General features: G+C 43.4%; 1 protein-coding gene across 1 annotated transcript in view; it reads left to right on the top strand.

The window, feature by feature from the left end:
• KCNH8 (potassium voltage-gated channel subfamily H member 8) overlaps positions 1-16,154 on the top strand; it is a 364,361-nt gene that overhangs the window by 128,726 nt on the left and 219,481 nt on the right. The gene's annotated exons all lie outside the window — the stretch shown is intronic.

The following is a 16,154-nucleotide window of genomic DNA, read 5'->3' as shown; positions in this document are numbered from 1 at the left end:
CGCTGAAGGCCCTAAGTTTGATCCCCATTTATGACTGTGATATCTGTATGTGTCTGCACAGAAAATATATCAGCAATGATACCACAAAGGGGAAAAAAAGACTTGGGTTTGCACCAGCATGCCTGTAGACAAGTGATATAGACCATTCTTCCACCCATTCTGTTGATGGCAGGCTCCTTCACTCCCTCTTAGAACACCTCCCTCACTCGTTGCTATGTGTTTTGATTGTGTTGCCTTTGAAGTGAAGCACTGGCCATATGTGATGCTCAAGCACGAGTAACCAATGGGTGAGCAACTGACATAATGCCGTGAGAATGGTCTCAAACAATTAAAAAATATTTAGGGCTTGAGGCTGTAGTTCACTGTGTATCAGCTTTCATTTTTATTTTTTAAGCTTAGCATTTGTGAACAAATGTTCTGGCTAGGTGCCTTCTTCACAGCTCTTGCTTAATATTTATGTGCTGTTGAAATGTTTCCCTGTAGAATTATATTACTTTGGTATTATACGTTTTTAAAGATGAGCATTTTAAAATAATGGATAATACTCTGAGGAAAGAAAAGACAATGTATTGAAAATACTAGGAGAAAAATTGTCCCCTTTTCTGATTGCAATATACAAGGGAAAAGGGTCATATAGTCTATAGGCTCATAAACCTCAGGCTAATACAAACTCCATATTTAAAGTGTCGTATTATGTAAAAACATTTTGAAGATGCAATAAAAGGCTTCCCTCTCCTACTTTTAGCATTTAAAAGAAAACATTGCAGTGTGTCTGGAGCACATGTTCTATGAAGCTGATTCAAAGAAGTTAATTACTGATTTACTGATCTTTCTTGGATATGAAAAATGTTCCAGAAGTTTCAAGGGCCACTTTTTTTTCCCCATTGTTGGATAGTGGTGACTAAACAAAGTTCTAAGAGAGAAGATTTAAGATTAGGTGAATGGAAGAATTAGGGCCAGTTGTACTCACTGGCTTTTACCTGGGATGTAAATTGAATTCTCACTGTACCATCAGCAATGAATATCGCCTGTAACACTTATGGTGGTAAAAAAGGCAGAAAGAAATTATCATGGAATTGTAGGTAGACTTCCTTAGCAATTAAGGAGTTGGATCACAGATCAGTTGGGATGGACAAACTGGTTTGGATAAAAAAATTTCCACCTACTTTCACCTCTTAAACCTTTGTATATAATTTGAATCAAACTCATCAAATCATTTTTCAAAGTATAAACAAATTCCTCTTACTACCCATTATATTTTATTTTCATGTATTTATGCACCATCTGGAAGTGCTGAAATATCATGAGACTGTTTTTGCATAAAAAGTAAGAACGGCAAGAAATCTCACAAGAAAGATTATTCTTGTGGTTTTTCAACTCTCAGTTGCAGACCCAGAAAATTTGGCAAAGCATCCATAATTTATGTATCTGAATAAAATGGAATTACTGAAACTCTGAGGTTTGCCCAGAAATTGAAGAGATAAGACAGTATGTGGATTTTTTTATTTTATTTTAGCTCTTTAAGGGCATCTATTGAATACAAAAAAGTGGTTTTTGGGTTTTTTTAATTTAAAAAACAAAAGAAAAATTGAAACCCTTTCATTGAAAGCGCTCCATTTTTTTAAGCCTTGACCCAGCTATCCTCACTTTTTTGGCAAAACTGTTGGCAAGAGCAAACGGGACAAATACCCACTTTTGTCCAAAAAAAAAAAAAAAAAAAAAAAAAAAAGATGTGGAAGAACGTGCGGGGTGGGGAAAGAGGTGAGAGGGTGAGCGGCAATGCCAGCCCCATGCAGTGTCCTGTTATTCCCTTTGAGAAATATGGTCACCCTAATCACAAAAAATCAGAGTTGGAAGGGACCTCAGGAGATCATCTAGTCCAACCCCCTGCTCAAAGCAGGACAAATCCCCAACTAAATCCCCAGATGGCCCTCTCAAGGATTGAACTCACAACCCTGGGTTTAGCAGGCCAATGCTCAAACCACTGAGCTATCCCTTCCCCACCGTCAGTCATATGAATATTCACATAACTGAGTATCTGGGTTTAGGACACTGTTCACAGGTGCAGACTCACCCTGGGTGCTAGACCAATTGGGATTCATTGCACATAGTATACATTACTAAGAGTCTGCTTAATTAAAGAAAATGATAGAAAAAGGGAAAGAAATAAGGTTCTGTTAGGAGAAACCCTAAAACAGTCAGCACAGGCTAAGCCAGGGGACCCAAACACGCGCGGCCCGCGGGGTTCCTTCGTGCGGCCCGCCAAGCTCCCCGCACCCCTTCTGCCTACCCTGTGGCGCCACGAGTACTATGCCGCTCCCTGAAGCGGCTGGAACTATATCCCTGCAGCCCCGGGTGGGGTGGGGGGGAGGAAGTAGAGGGCTCCGTGCTCTCGCTTCCAGGCACCACCCCGGGCAGCTCCCATTGGCCGTGGTTCCCCAATGGGGGAGGTACCTGGAGGAGCAGCAAGAGCAGCACATGGTGCTGTTTCCTGCTCTCCTCCCCTCCCCCCCACCCCCCGGGACTCTGGCCGCTTCCTGGAGCGGAGCGGGGCCAGGGCACAGAGCCTGCCCTGGCCACGATACGCGGCGCTGCTACCCCGGAGCCACTCTAGGTAAGCGGTGCTGGGCCGGAGCCCGCACCCCTCCTGCACCCCAACCCCCGGTCCGGAGCCCCCTGCCACATCCCACACCCCTCCCACACCCCAACTCCCTGCCCTGAGCCCCCTGCCACACCCTGCACCCCAACCCCCTGCTGCATCTCTCATCTCTCCTGCACCCCAACCCCTGCCCAGAGCCCCCTGCCACACCCTGTACCCCAACCCCCTCCTGTACCCCCCACCCCAACTCCCTGCTCTGAGCCCTCTGCCGCACCCTGCACACTTCCTGCACCTCAAATCCCTGCCCTGAGCCCCTGCCACACCCCACACCCCTCCTGCACCCCCTGGGGACAGGGAGGAGGCAGAGTTGGGGTGAGGACTTCGGGGAAGGGGTTGGAATGGGGGCAGGGAAGGGATGGGAAGAGGCAGGGCCTCGTGGAAGGGGTGGAGTGGGGGCGGGGCCGGAGGCAGCAAGGGGTGGGTGTCAATGCACTAGTCCTCATGCGGCCCTCGTAGACATTTGAGTTTGAGACCCCTGGGCTAAGCCTCTGCTGGGTAAGATTTATGTTGTAAGAGTAGTCAGGCCTCAGGCTTCTGATACATGACTTTAAAAATAAAAAATAAAAATTTACCTCAGGAAGGAAGTGAGTTTAGATCATAAAACCCTTGTTCGTGTTCCTCGTGGGAAGCGGGGCTTACTCCCATTTGAAACCTGTGTAGGCACATAAGTTATTAAAAATCATTATAACTTTTGTTTTAAAAGTGCTCTTCATGCTGAGAACTAATTACTTACCAAATATCCTATTAGATTTGTACAGCTACAAAAACCACTCTATTAAAAATCCAGTAGATTTGTCCAGCTCTTCTCAGTGTGACACTTCACTTTCTTCAGTATGTCCTTTATCATGGTTATTTGCTTATTTTTTGGCTCTCCATCTGATACTAGGCATGCATCTCTCCATGAATTGTGGTTCAACTTTTAGCTTCTACTTCATATTTCTGACAAATACCGTTAATAGGTCATAACTTGCAGGTACACAGCATCAGTGTGCCCCCTGATCTTAGCTGCTTTATACAGCAATGTGATTGGGCTGGAAGAAGTCTGAGAGTTTTGCTCTGGGAAGGGGTTGGCTATTGGATAGCTGTGTAATCCCTGATCCAACTAGTGAGGAACGTACCTCCCTGCAACCTATGTTGCCCAGATGGCTCTTTTGCCTATCCTGCACGAGGAGTCATGTAGCATAGAATAAATTCCTAAAGTTCTGACCTGTCATGCAATGGGCTCACCTTAAAACCCGAGATAGAACTGCCCCAGATAATCTAAAGTCCTGGTCAGTAATGTGAAGAGATGTCCTAGTAGGAAAAACTGTTACTGTAATATATTACAGTCCTTTAATTTGCTTGTGTTTTAGAATTGCAATTTTACACATAAGCATAGGCAGAGAATATGGGGTAACTTTGGAACCGAGTTAGCTATCCTGCAAAAGCCAACATGGAAAGTCATGGGGAAATATTTTGAAATGTGGGCACCTGCAGTAATTTCAATCTGCAAAAACAGGAATGTACCCATTTGAACCTGCTAACCTCATATTTGACTATGTAAGGCATTTCCTACTTATTAAAAGGATATAGAACATCCTAATGGCTGTACCTAGGTGAACAACATCGTTATATTAGTGCTTCAGCTGCGAATCTCAGTAGATCAAATATGGACTTAACTGCTGAGCCACTAACATACTTAAATGTATACACTAGATCTGGCTTTAATAAAATGGTTGTAGTATGTGTGCCTGTTTATTTTAATAAGCCCTTTAGATAAAATGCACACTATCTATCTAGATAAGACACGTTAACCAGACAGGAGTGCTGAATTAATGAAGATGTCCACAAAAAATTGTCTGAGCCATGTATTTATTGCACTCAGCATCAGGTTTTGTATTGATGTAGTCCTGTGTTCATATAGTCCTGGGAAGCAAACCAGTGGTCAAATTCTTAGGCCTAAATTCTGCACTCAGACACCTATGCATGGTTCCCAATTTAGTTAACAGAAGTATTATGTGCACACTCAATAGACTTATCAGACAAACTGGGCCAAATTTAAGCCTGGTGTGAGCAGGGGCAACTTCACTGACTTCACCTACTTGACCTATGGCACCTGCTTACACCAGATCTAAATTTGGCCCATAGCAAGTGTGCAAAGTTTTACAAAGTTGTCTGACTTATAAATGTGAGAACAGGCTTGTTCCCTCTGAGTATTTATTTTTGTTTTAGAAGGAACAGAAAGCCTTGAGACATACCAGCAAAAAAAATATCAGATTATTCTGTAATTCTGCAGCATGCCTGACTTCTCTAATTGGCAGGTCTGACATACCCTCTAGGCAGGCTTGTCTTGCTACCTCAAGAGCTGTCTCAGGCACAGTTCTGGGTTCACAGTACAGATTGGAATGTCCTCTCAGCACTTATTTAAAAGCTTCATAATGAGCACTGAGCTATGATAAATAATGATTATCAGAGGACACCATGTTTGTGAAAATGCGGTATTGGGTTTTTTTGGTTTACTTTCTCTCTGTATTTGATGTAAAATGTAGGGCTAGTATTTTGTAACCATTTAGTAATATTTTATTTTATGCCTTATCGTGCTGGCAAGACACGGACCCAAGCTGTAAAATCTGAATACAAGTTCAGTGCTGGAGTTTGAACGCGCACAAACTTTTTCAGTGTTTTTATCTAAGCTTCCAGTTTGGAATATTATGGAGAGAAACTATTATGAAATTTGAAATCAAGATTAGGTTTGGATTTTGAGTCACTACATAGTTTAGGGTGTTTGGATTATTTCAATCCCATCTCTAATGCTAGCCTAAATTTAGTGGGTTTGATTCTTGCCCCCAGCACCCTACCAGTTTCATAATTAATTTTTTCCCCCCTATCACTTAGACATTTCAGTGGTAGTTCAGCTCAAGAATGTAATTGTCAGCAAAACAAATTACAGGTTCTAATTAAAGCAACCCCACTAACTCTCAGAACAAGTTCAATGGAAGTTTTAGAGAAAGTACTGCTTTAAAGTGACATCAGCAGAAAGTAAAACTAGCTCGCAGGCACTGAACTGAGAGCTGCATGAAGTGTATGAGCTGTACGTGGAAAGCGGTGGCATACCGGAGTTGCACTGTACATCTTTGTCTTTGCAATTATTTTATTCCTGGTCCATGGTTAGAGTTAGCAAAAAAATTTGCCCAAAACTTTATTTTGCCAAAAGATGCAGTTTGGGTTCACTTATCAAATATGTGTTGATGTCAGCAAATTGTTTTGGTAAAAAAGAAAAAAAATCAGAAATATTTAAACAGTTTCAACATTTCCAAAATGAAAGTTAGATTTTGGGGGCTACCTTCACCAGGGATTCACAAAATAGAGGAGGACAAGGTGGTGATGCCCCCTGTCCTTACACTCAATAGCTCAGTGGGTAGGGCACTCAGCTGGATGGGAGAGACCCAGGTTTGAATACCCACTTTGGAGCAGGGATTTAAATGCAGGTCTCACTCCTCCCAGATGAGCGCCCTAGCCATCAAGCTTTAGGTCCTCTCTTTCTTTCTCCTGTTGAAGCTGTTCCACTTTGTATACGTATTTCTGTATTCTTTGGGCTAGAGAGAGTGAGAATGACTCCATAGCCCAGTGGTTAAAGCACTAATTTGGAGGGCGGCCCCTGGGTTCCTGTCCCTAGATGAGCACCTAAGTGCTTGGGTGCTTTTAAAAATCCCACCCTATATTGACTTTTATCATATATCTCAGTGTTTATGTGGCTCCTGTCAGCTTCTAGCCTCTTACTTCACAACATCATGAGTAGAAGTATGGTGACGTAGAAAGAAACAAGGCAATTTATCATGGTGTTTTCTACTTCAGAGGGCTTTACAGAAAGGGGTACTTCAGCAGGATATTTTCATAGATCTTTTCCAAGTAGACCTTTGCTTTACCACAGACGCTGGGCCAAATTCTGATCTCAGTTACAGCAATGTTAATTCAGAGTAACTCCACTGAAGTAAAGAAATTAACTGTGGATTTACACCAGTGCAACTGAGAACAGAACCTTGCTCACTGGATCTCATTGCTCGAATAATCTGCAACCAGAAAAATACAGCATTGAAGAAATATATTTAGACAATTCTCATCAAGTTAAATCAGGTCTTCGGAAGCCCCAGAAGTAGAGCACTAACCAGTAGTAGATTGGACTTTTTCCTATATTTGTGTCTGTCTAAGAAGATGCTACAATGAGCTGTGTAATTGTTGAGGTGGTCAAATGTAACATCTCTACACTGAACTTGAATTGCTATTGAGGTCACATCCTGACTCATTCATGCCCTTGACAGACTGATTCCCTAAATCTCTCCCAGAACTTGAACAGCCCAATGACTTTGTCTCTTATTAAAGAAAATTTCCCCCTTTTTGGCCAGCTACTTTACTTTTCTTGCTAAAATTATGACTACTTAAACCTTTTTGTTTTATTGTGAGATTTCTCCTTTCAAGAATCAATGTAATAGAACACAGGTGTTCTGAAGAGCCCTTTTCTTTCTCTGTCAGTGTAGGTGAATGCACTTTAGCAGTTGTATGATAATCAGTGGGACTACTGAAGGAGTAAGGTGTTGCTCAGTGGGAGTAAGGATGCTGGGAGCATTAGACCTGATAAATTAAAAACAAAAAAGAAAGCTAGCAAAACTGAACAGCTTTATTATAAAATTACTGAATACCATTTAAGAAATGGCCAAAGTGGGCAGCTGATTAGGAAGTTTAGGGCAGATCCATCTTCTGTGATGATGATCAGGTCTGGCAGCACTAGCTAGGGTTGCCAACTTTTCAATGTCTGAAAACTGGACACTTCTGCTCCTCCCCCTTCCCCTCCCCCTGAGGCCTGCCCCCTGCTCCACCCTCTCCCCCAAGGTACCACCCTCCACTCCCCAGCACATTTCTGGCTCACTTAGCCTGTACCCTGGCAGCCGGGCCTGGGCAGGGAGTGAAAGGGGCGGGACCATCCACTTCTCATGCCAGCCACTCCACTCTGGGTCGGTGTGAGAGCCCACCAGCGTATCAGCCAATGCGGTGGCTGCCTGGGGGAGAGAGAGAGAGAGCCTGGCTGCGGGAGGCAGCGGGCAGCAGTGGGAGAAAGACCGAGCCCCACCCGCCCCCGACAGACTACTCTGGGGAGCATTTGCACCTGCATGCCCCCCCAACTCTTTGCTCCTGCAGGCGACAACCGGACTTTTGGTCAAACCAGATTTTCCGGTCAAAAACTGGACACCTGGCAGCCCTAGCCTACATAACAGAAGGAGAAATCTCTTGTTAGCAAGTTAACAATAGAAGCTATCAGCATTATTTAAACATGGAGTGCAATAATTAAACACAACAACATGAAAAGGGGGTTGAGGGGAAGTAAAAAAGAACAACCAAGCACTAGTAATGAAAGTCTGATATTGTTCAATTGAAATTACATATCCCATTGACCACAGAGTCCATCTTTTTAATTTATAAAGCTAGCTTTTACCATTATTCCCACTGGCCTGTTTTACTTGTAGCTCAATAGTTTCAGCTCCCTGGTGCTCTACTAATTACATTTCCGATAAGCTGTGATTTTAAAAACCTTGTATATTAATGCAAGTAGATAGGGAGGAATGCTTCGAGAGAGGAAGTTATATCCTATTAACAGTCACTGATAAGGAACACTTTCGTACCTTCAGCACCTTTTTTCTCTCTTTCCTCCAAACAGTTGACCTTATTCACTTGTGGCCACTGATTATCATTTGTATTACTGTGGTGCCTGAAGGCCCTATTGTGCCTGCAGCCTTATTGTGCCAGGTGTCACACAAATACATAGTAAGAGAGAACCTCCTCTGCCCTGAAGAGTTCACAGTTTAAAAATGCAAGACACAGAAAAGGTGGGAAATAGGAAGTATTGTTATTCCAGCTTTTATAGTGGAGAACTGAGGCACAGAGACATTAACGGCCAGATTTTCAAAAGAGCTCCACACCCCTTTGGCACCTCCATGAAGTGGCCAGACTGCACTTAATGAAAGAGATAAAATAAGGGGACAAATTTCATTTTAAAAATAGAAATGGCAGTAAAATAGCCCGTTAGTAACATGATCTGAAACATTCATGATCTCTCACTGTAACTTAGTTATATTTAAACAGAAATATTGCTGACTGACTGATGGAGTTGATACTGTTCTTATATTGTTGGCATTGAAGTTGACACAACCTACTAACTCCATTGAATAGCAACATGATTTAATTCTGGCATAATCCAGTGAAAATGGATTTGTTCCAGTAGTTTCAAACTGTGATAGTCTTAACCTAATCCATACATGAGTTTTACTACTGATGGCACTGTTATAGAGAGAAACAGACTTTTTTCTTATTTATAGCGATGTTTGCAAGTGACTGCTGTTCACACACATATGCAGTTTATAGATGCATTTGGGACAACCAGTTGTAAGACGTTACATGCATTTTCTTATTTTTGATCAGGGTTTTTTACTGCTTTTTTTAAGTGTCCATTTTAAGTACATTGAGATAAGAGTGAGCTCTTTTCCCCGAGTGGTTAGAATTAAATTAACACTCAGCAGTGTATATGAGTAGTTCAAATAATCATTCCAATATGCATGACCAGGCATTTTTGAACAATGATTTTCACATTTCAGATTGTCCATTCATTTAGCATGGTTAGGTTAGAGTTCCTTATGCTCTTCCCTAGTTTTGACTATTCTAATTTTATGTTTTCTGTAACTTTTGTCACCTTCTACTGATCCTTGGAGCACCCCAATGTTAATTTTTTGCTAAGCTGAAAATTGAGTGACCATTTATTTCTTCTCCTGTTTTCCATTTCTTAGCTATTTTCTATTCCATGACAGCACTTTGTCTTCTCCTGTTTTCCATTTCTTAGCTATTTTTTATTCCATGACAGCATTTTGTCAAGTTCAGACACTTTTCAATATCCTCTGAGTAAGGGGGAGCCTCTGGGAGTCACATTTCAGCCCCTGGTTCCCACCTTGCCCTGTAATCTGCTCCAGCCTTGTACCAGTAGGAAATCACTTCTTGTTCCATAGTGGCATAGCTGTGCTGGCCAGTATGTTGGGGTGCAGTCCAGGCTCTCTGTTCCCACCCATACCCTATCCTCTCTTCACTGACCTGCACAAGAGGGTGAATCATGGCCTCAACCATGCTGCTGCCCTTCCCCTCACAGTATGACCTATGATGTGGGTAGCCCACACAAGCAAATAAGGGGGATACCTTCTTGCCCTTTTTGATGATTTAGGTTCTTTACTACCCTCCATGAGGCGTTTTGTTTGACTTTTTGAACATCCAAATTAATTATATGAACTTATCCACATATTTTTATAGACATTCAAAGAATACTAGTAGATTATCGGAGCACAGTTTTCCTTAGTTTTCGCTGTTTTGTCTCTATCCTGTCATGTTCATCGAGGTGCTTTGTATTTCTATATTTAATCTTTGACTATTGGCTCTTCAAATAATATAATAATTCTGGTTCCTCCTAATTCCTATTTTATGCTATTACCTGCCTTAGTTTGAGTTCCTTGGTTTTGGCTTCATGTAGGCTGGATTTCCATATTCTGAAGGATTCCTATGTTGGAATAACTTCTTGAACTTTGTCATGTAATCATACTGTTTCTTCCTTGTCTTCCAATTCCACTCTTCTAAAGGGGAATGAATAACTCTGTGTCTCTCCTCCTTCACTAGCCTATATGCTGAATATAAGGATGCCAGTTTTCCTCATTGTTAACTTTAGAGCCTTCTTTACCAAGGCTTCGTCTTGTGCAAAATGCACCTACTCATCTTATCTATGGGTTAGGCTACCTTAAGCAAATCAGATCTGTGCTTTGGTCCCTCCTCTGGCTCTGTCTGTTTCCATGACAGTTGACAGCCTTGGTCCTGACCTTCAAAACCATTAAGGAACCATGCCTGCGCTACATTAGATACTATATCTCTAGCTATGAATCACCAAGACAGTTGCTCTTCTCTGGAACAATTCAGTTCACAAAGCTCGTGGCAAAACATGTGAAAGACAGTGATGAGATATTCTTAGACAAGGGGATCCTGCTGTTGAATGAACTTCTGTCATAACTATAAAGGGAAGGGTAACAGCTCTCTGTGTACAGAGACTCCAAATCCTTTTACCTGTAAAGGGTTAAGAAGCTCGGGTAACCTGGCTGACACCTGACCCGAAGGACCAATAAGGGGGCAAGATACTTTCAAATCTTGGGGGGGGAAAGGCTTTTGTGTGTGCTCTTTGTTTTAAGGGGTGGTTCGCTCTTGGGACTGAGAGGGACCAGACATCAATCCAGGTTCTCCCCATCTTTCTAAACAAGTCTCTCCTATTTCAAACTAGTAAGTAAAAGACAGGCAAGGCGTCTTAGATTTACTTTGTTTTCTCAACTTGTAAATGTACCTTTTTACCAGAGTGTGTATCTTTGTTTGCTGTACTTTGAACCTAAGACAGAGGGGGGGGGGTCCTCTGAGCTCTTTAAGTTTGATTACCCTGTAAAGTATTTTCCATACTGATTTTACAGAGATGATTTTTACCTTTTTCTTTAATTAAAAGCCTTCTTTTTTAAGAACCAGATTGATTTCTCCTTGTTTTAAGATCCAAGGGGGTTTGGATCTGTATTCACCAGGAGTTGGTGAAAGGAGGGTGGGAGGAAGGAGGGGGGATGGTTAATTTCTCCTTGTTTTAAGATCCAAGGGGGTTTGGATCTGTGTTCACCAGGGAATTGGTGAAAGGTTTCTCAAGGCTTCCCAGGGAGGGAATTCTTGTGATGGTGGCAGCGGACCAAAGCTAAGCTGGTAGATAAGCTTAGAAGTTTTCATGCAGGCCCCTACATTTGAACCCTAAGGTTCAAAGTGGGGATCCAGCCTTGACAACTTCCAAAAGAGATTACACAAATCCAGAGTCTGACCACCATTAGATCATGCTGCAAGACCTTGTTCTTTTGATAAAGCTTCCCCCACCTGTCTAGTATGACATTTACAACAATCACTATCCCATTTAGAAAAAACATCCCCAACGTTATCTCAAGAAGCAGTATCTTGTACCTGAGAAGGAAAAAATTCCAAGGAATCTGTAAAGTACACAAGGGGCCTTGTTATACCAATTTAAGTTATGTGGGACATGCTCAGATCCCATGATTGTAGACTGTGGAGGGAAAGAGATGGGGATGAACCATTGCTTCACTGATGTGTAAAGCAGGGTCACAGGAGGGACAGGGGTTACTGCAGGCTCTGGACTGTTCTGGTAGCTGTTACAGCCCCACTGTGGAACTCAACTTTTCTTAGAGCTACTTGGAAAATTTCTGACAAAACAGTTTTTCATTGGCATTTGCTCATTTGTTCAAATCAAAATCATCAGCAGAGACTGTTCGAATTTGACGAAGTTCCTCAGGAAACCAGGGCTGATAGTGCTGCATGAAAGAATTTTGGGGCCCTGTGCACTAAGGCAGTTGGGAGACCCCCACCTTACCTGTCCCTGGGAGAGAGAGGCCCCGGGGGTGTGTATCAGGGGGAGGCTCCACGATGAGAGGGGGTTAAGTTCTTCCCTTGGGGGAGGGGGGGCGGGTTTGTGAGAGGCCCTAGGTGTGGGTGTTGGAGACCAGTCCCACCCTGTACTTATCCTGCAGTGATTCCTGTCTGGTGAGGCTGACCCAGCTTCCCACTCCAGCTCCCATTGGTTCTCACCGCATTGTGCAGGCAGGGCCTTCCTGCTGCATCACCCAACCTCCTTCCTGGCCTTCATGTTTTTAGTGGGCGCGCGGGTGTGGGGATTGTTCCCCCCCCCCCGGGGGGGCCCCCCCCCCCCCCCCCCCCCCGCCAAGATGCACCAAGTCATCTTGGTTAATCTGAGCCTGCAGATGGAGCTTTCAAAACCTTTTCCCTAAGGGCTGTTCAGGACTTCCACGGCTGCTCTGAGACAGCCACTGCCCTGAAAACAGAGACCCTGGTTTACAGGGTTCATGACTCAGGAGCAGCCAGCCAGGCAGACTGCCAGTGATTTAGGCATCCCAGGGTTTACAAAGTCCATAGTTTGGGGACGGACAGCTAGCCATGGAGACAGTCTCTTTTTTGCTGTGGATTTTGTTTTTGGTTTTCATTCTGAATAGGAGCAAAACCAAATGGAATTATCTTTCTCTGCACACCTCTAATTGTGCTAACCCCTGGACTTGCTGTAGGGAGTAGATTTGGCCCAAAACATTATACGACATTGTGTGCTTTTATATAAAATTTTAGCAGTGAAAAGGTTAAACCCTACAATTTTCCAACTCACAGGGTTACTATAATTCTCTTCAGTGAGCAGGCTCACTCTGTGTACAGCATGTGCTCATGCAGATTCAAATGATGAATTGGGAAGAATAATCCTCTGTACAGCCTTGTGTAATTCCTCAGCATGTGCTGTAAAATCCTATTATGCAATGAACGTAACCTGGCAGAAAGGGCAATGATATCAAGCCCAAATCGCGTCCTCTGTGACATGTCAACTCTGAGAACTCTCTTAGGCTCCAAACTTAGGAGCTTTTTCCAAAAAAGTGCCAGGCAGCACAACTTCAAATGCAAGTGACAACTCTGTAAGAATGTATGTATATGCTGGACACACCTTAATTTAGGTTGTAACTCTTGATGGATGTGAACAGAATTAAAAAAAAAAATTCATTGACATAAACTGATGATGATCGGCGATCCCTCGATTTCGAGGATGATCTCTACCACGGATTTACATATAGGTCCTGACATGACTCAGGAGTCCGATCCTGGAACTGCAAATCCACCTGCAGTAGGTACAGACATTTTGTAGCAGGCCAGTGGCCTGCTGGGAAACGGTTATTTCTTTTTCCTTCCTCCTCTCTCTTTTCATCTTCGAGGGCAAGGCGCTTCTCCTCGAAGCAGGCCACTGTCTGATGGAGAATATGGCACCATTGGGGTCGGTTGGTGGCTGGCTCTTCCCAGCTTGTGATGTCCACATCAGTTTTCTTGAGATACACTTTCTGTGTGTCTTTGTAGCATTTCCTCTGACCACCACAGGATCTCTGACCATGGGTAAGCTGAGAGTAGAGGACTTGTTTTGGGAGGTGAGAGTCTGGCATCCTCACACAATGTCCAGCCCAGTGAAGTTGGTGCATGAGGATCATTGCTTCAATGCTGGTGACATTGGCTTCAGCAAGGCTGCTGGTGTTAGTGCGGCAATCTTGCCACTTTACGTGAAGGATCTTCCGGAGGCATCGTTTGTGATACCTCTCCAAACTCTTGAGTTGCTGTTGATAGGTCACTCAGGTTTCGCATCCATAGAGGAGTGTAGGAACAACAATTGTCTTATAGACCTGGATCTTAGTGTCCTGCCATAGGTCACGGTCCGTGAAAACGCGTCGAAGCAATTTCCCAAAGGAAGTACTTGCGCACTGGATCCTATGCTGGATCTCACTGTCGATTTTTGCATTTTGAGAAAGTTGGCTACCAAGGTAGCAACAGTGCTCAACTGTCTCCAAAGTCTGACCCTCAATGGTGATTTGTGGTGGGTCATGTGCAAGGCCTGAAGCAGGTTGATAGAGCACTTTAGTCTTCTCAATATTGAGTGAGAGTCCTAGGCTTTGGTAAGCTTGTGCAAGAAAATCCAGTATGGACTGAAGGTCATTCTCAGTGTGCACGAGTATGACACAATCATCAGCATACTGAAGATCAGTAATGGACGCCCTGAAGACTTTAGACTTCGAGCGGAGATGTCGAAGATTAAAGAGCCGCCCATCCATTCTATACTGAATGTCAACTCCACTGGGGAGGTGATCTTTAACGAGGACCAAAATGACTGCTAAATAAATGGAAAACAGAGTTGGGGCAATAATGCATCCTTGCTTAACCCCAGTTTTTATGATGAAAAGTTCTGTCTCAAGGCCATTACAGAGAACCGTGGCAGGCATCTGATCATGGAGTAGCCTTAGGATCGTAATACATTTTGGAGGGCAGCGAAATCTGACCAGCACCTTCCACAGGGCTTCACTATTGACAGAGTCAAAGGCCTTTGTCAAATCGATGAAAGCTATGTAAAGGTCCTAATTTTGCTCCCGAGACTTTTCCTGGATTTGGCGGGCAATGAAGATCATGTCAGTTGTCCAGCATGATGATCTAAAACCACACTGAGATTCCATCAATATTTCCTCAGCAAGGAGAAGTAATCGGTTTAAGAGGATACGGGCAAGAATTTTCCCTGCTGTAGATAGCAAGGCAATGTCTCGATAGTTTGACTTATCTCCTTTCTTAAAGATTGTAACAATGTTAGCATTTCTCAAGTCTTCTGGAATCTTCTCATTATACCAGATATGAAGAAAGTTTGTGGAGTTTCGCTACCAGTTCTTCATCTCCAAACTTGTAGACTTCAGCTGGTATGCCATCTGGCCCTGCTGCCTTGTTGTTCTTAGTTTGCATAATGGCTTGTCTTCGAGGGTGGGAGAGGTCAGCAAGAGATTCTCTTTCATGTCATTGAGGTATAGATTCAATAGTGGCATCAGAGACCATTAACTCACGGTTCAGGAGTAACTCAAAATGCTCTTTCCATCTGGCTTTGATGGCTTTGCTGTCCTTAAAATACGTTGACCCGTCTTGGGCTCGGAGTGGTGTGGGTCCATGGGAGCATGGGCCATAAATGGCCCTTATTGCCTGAAAGAAACTACTCATGTCATGTTTATCAGCATAAAGCTCAGTCTCCTTGGCCTTTTCTTATTTTTGATATCATGGATTTTCCTTTGGCTTTCAGCTTTGAGTTGCCTGTATGACTCTTTCTTCTGCTGGTGTGATATGTCATTTTACCACATGCGATGAGCTTTTCTTTTCTGGTCAAGCAGGCCCTGAATCTCCGCATCATTCTCATCAAACCAATATTGGTGATGGCGGGTAATACAGCCAATGGACTCAGCACATGCTGAGAGAACGGCAGTCTTCTCTTGGAGACACTGCTGAAGTTTCTCCCGAGTCACTATATCTTCAAGGGACTTGACGTTGAATTTCTTTTGTACTGATTTTGCCTGCTTGCGATGCCTTGAGGCGATCTGGAAATTCACGATTGATCTAACAAGGCGATGGTCTGTCCAACAGTCATCGATTCCATGCATGGCCCTTGTGATGCGGACATCCTTACGATCTTGAGCTCTAACAGTAACATAGTCAAGAAGGTGCCAATGCCTGGAGCGAGGGTTGTGGGGTTCCATGCGGAATCACGTCGGGGTCACCATTTGTGGGGTCCCATGCGGAATCACGTCGGGGTCACCATTTGTGGGGAGCGGATAAAGCACACGACCAATGTGGTTGCAAGCTGAACTCTGAATCCTGTTTATTACAAGCTTTCTTTTATAGTCTTTCTCAACATTACATAACACAATTAGGCTATAATTACACATCTACCGATTGGACAAGAAGGAGAATCATGTGTTTATCACATGTATAGCCCCACACCGATTGGTTCAACCATTCCTTACATAAGGCCTCATCTTATATAACCACCAGGGGGCCTTACATA

The sequence above is a fragment of the Terrapene carolina genome, unplaced genomic scaffold (genome assembly GCF_002925995.2).
Source record: "Terrapene carolina triunguis isolate 2854851 unplaced genomic scaffold, T_m_triunguis-2.0 Scaffold84, whole genome shotgun sequence".
Classification (NCBI taxonomy): domain Eukaryota; kingdom Metazoa; phylum Chordata; order Testudines; family Emydidae; genus Terrapene; species Terrapene triunguis.
This window is presented reverse-complemented; position numbering and strand designations above follow the sequence as displayed.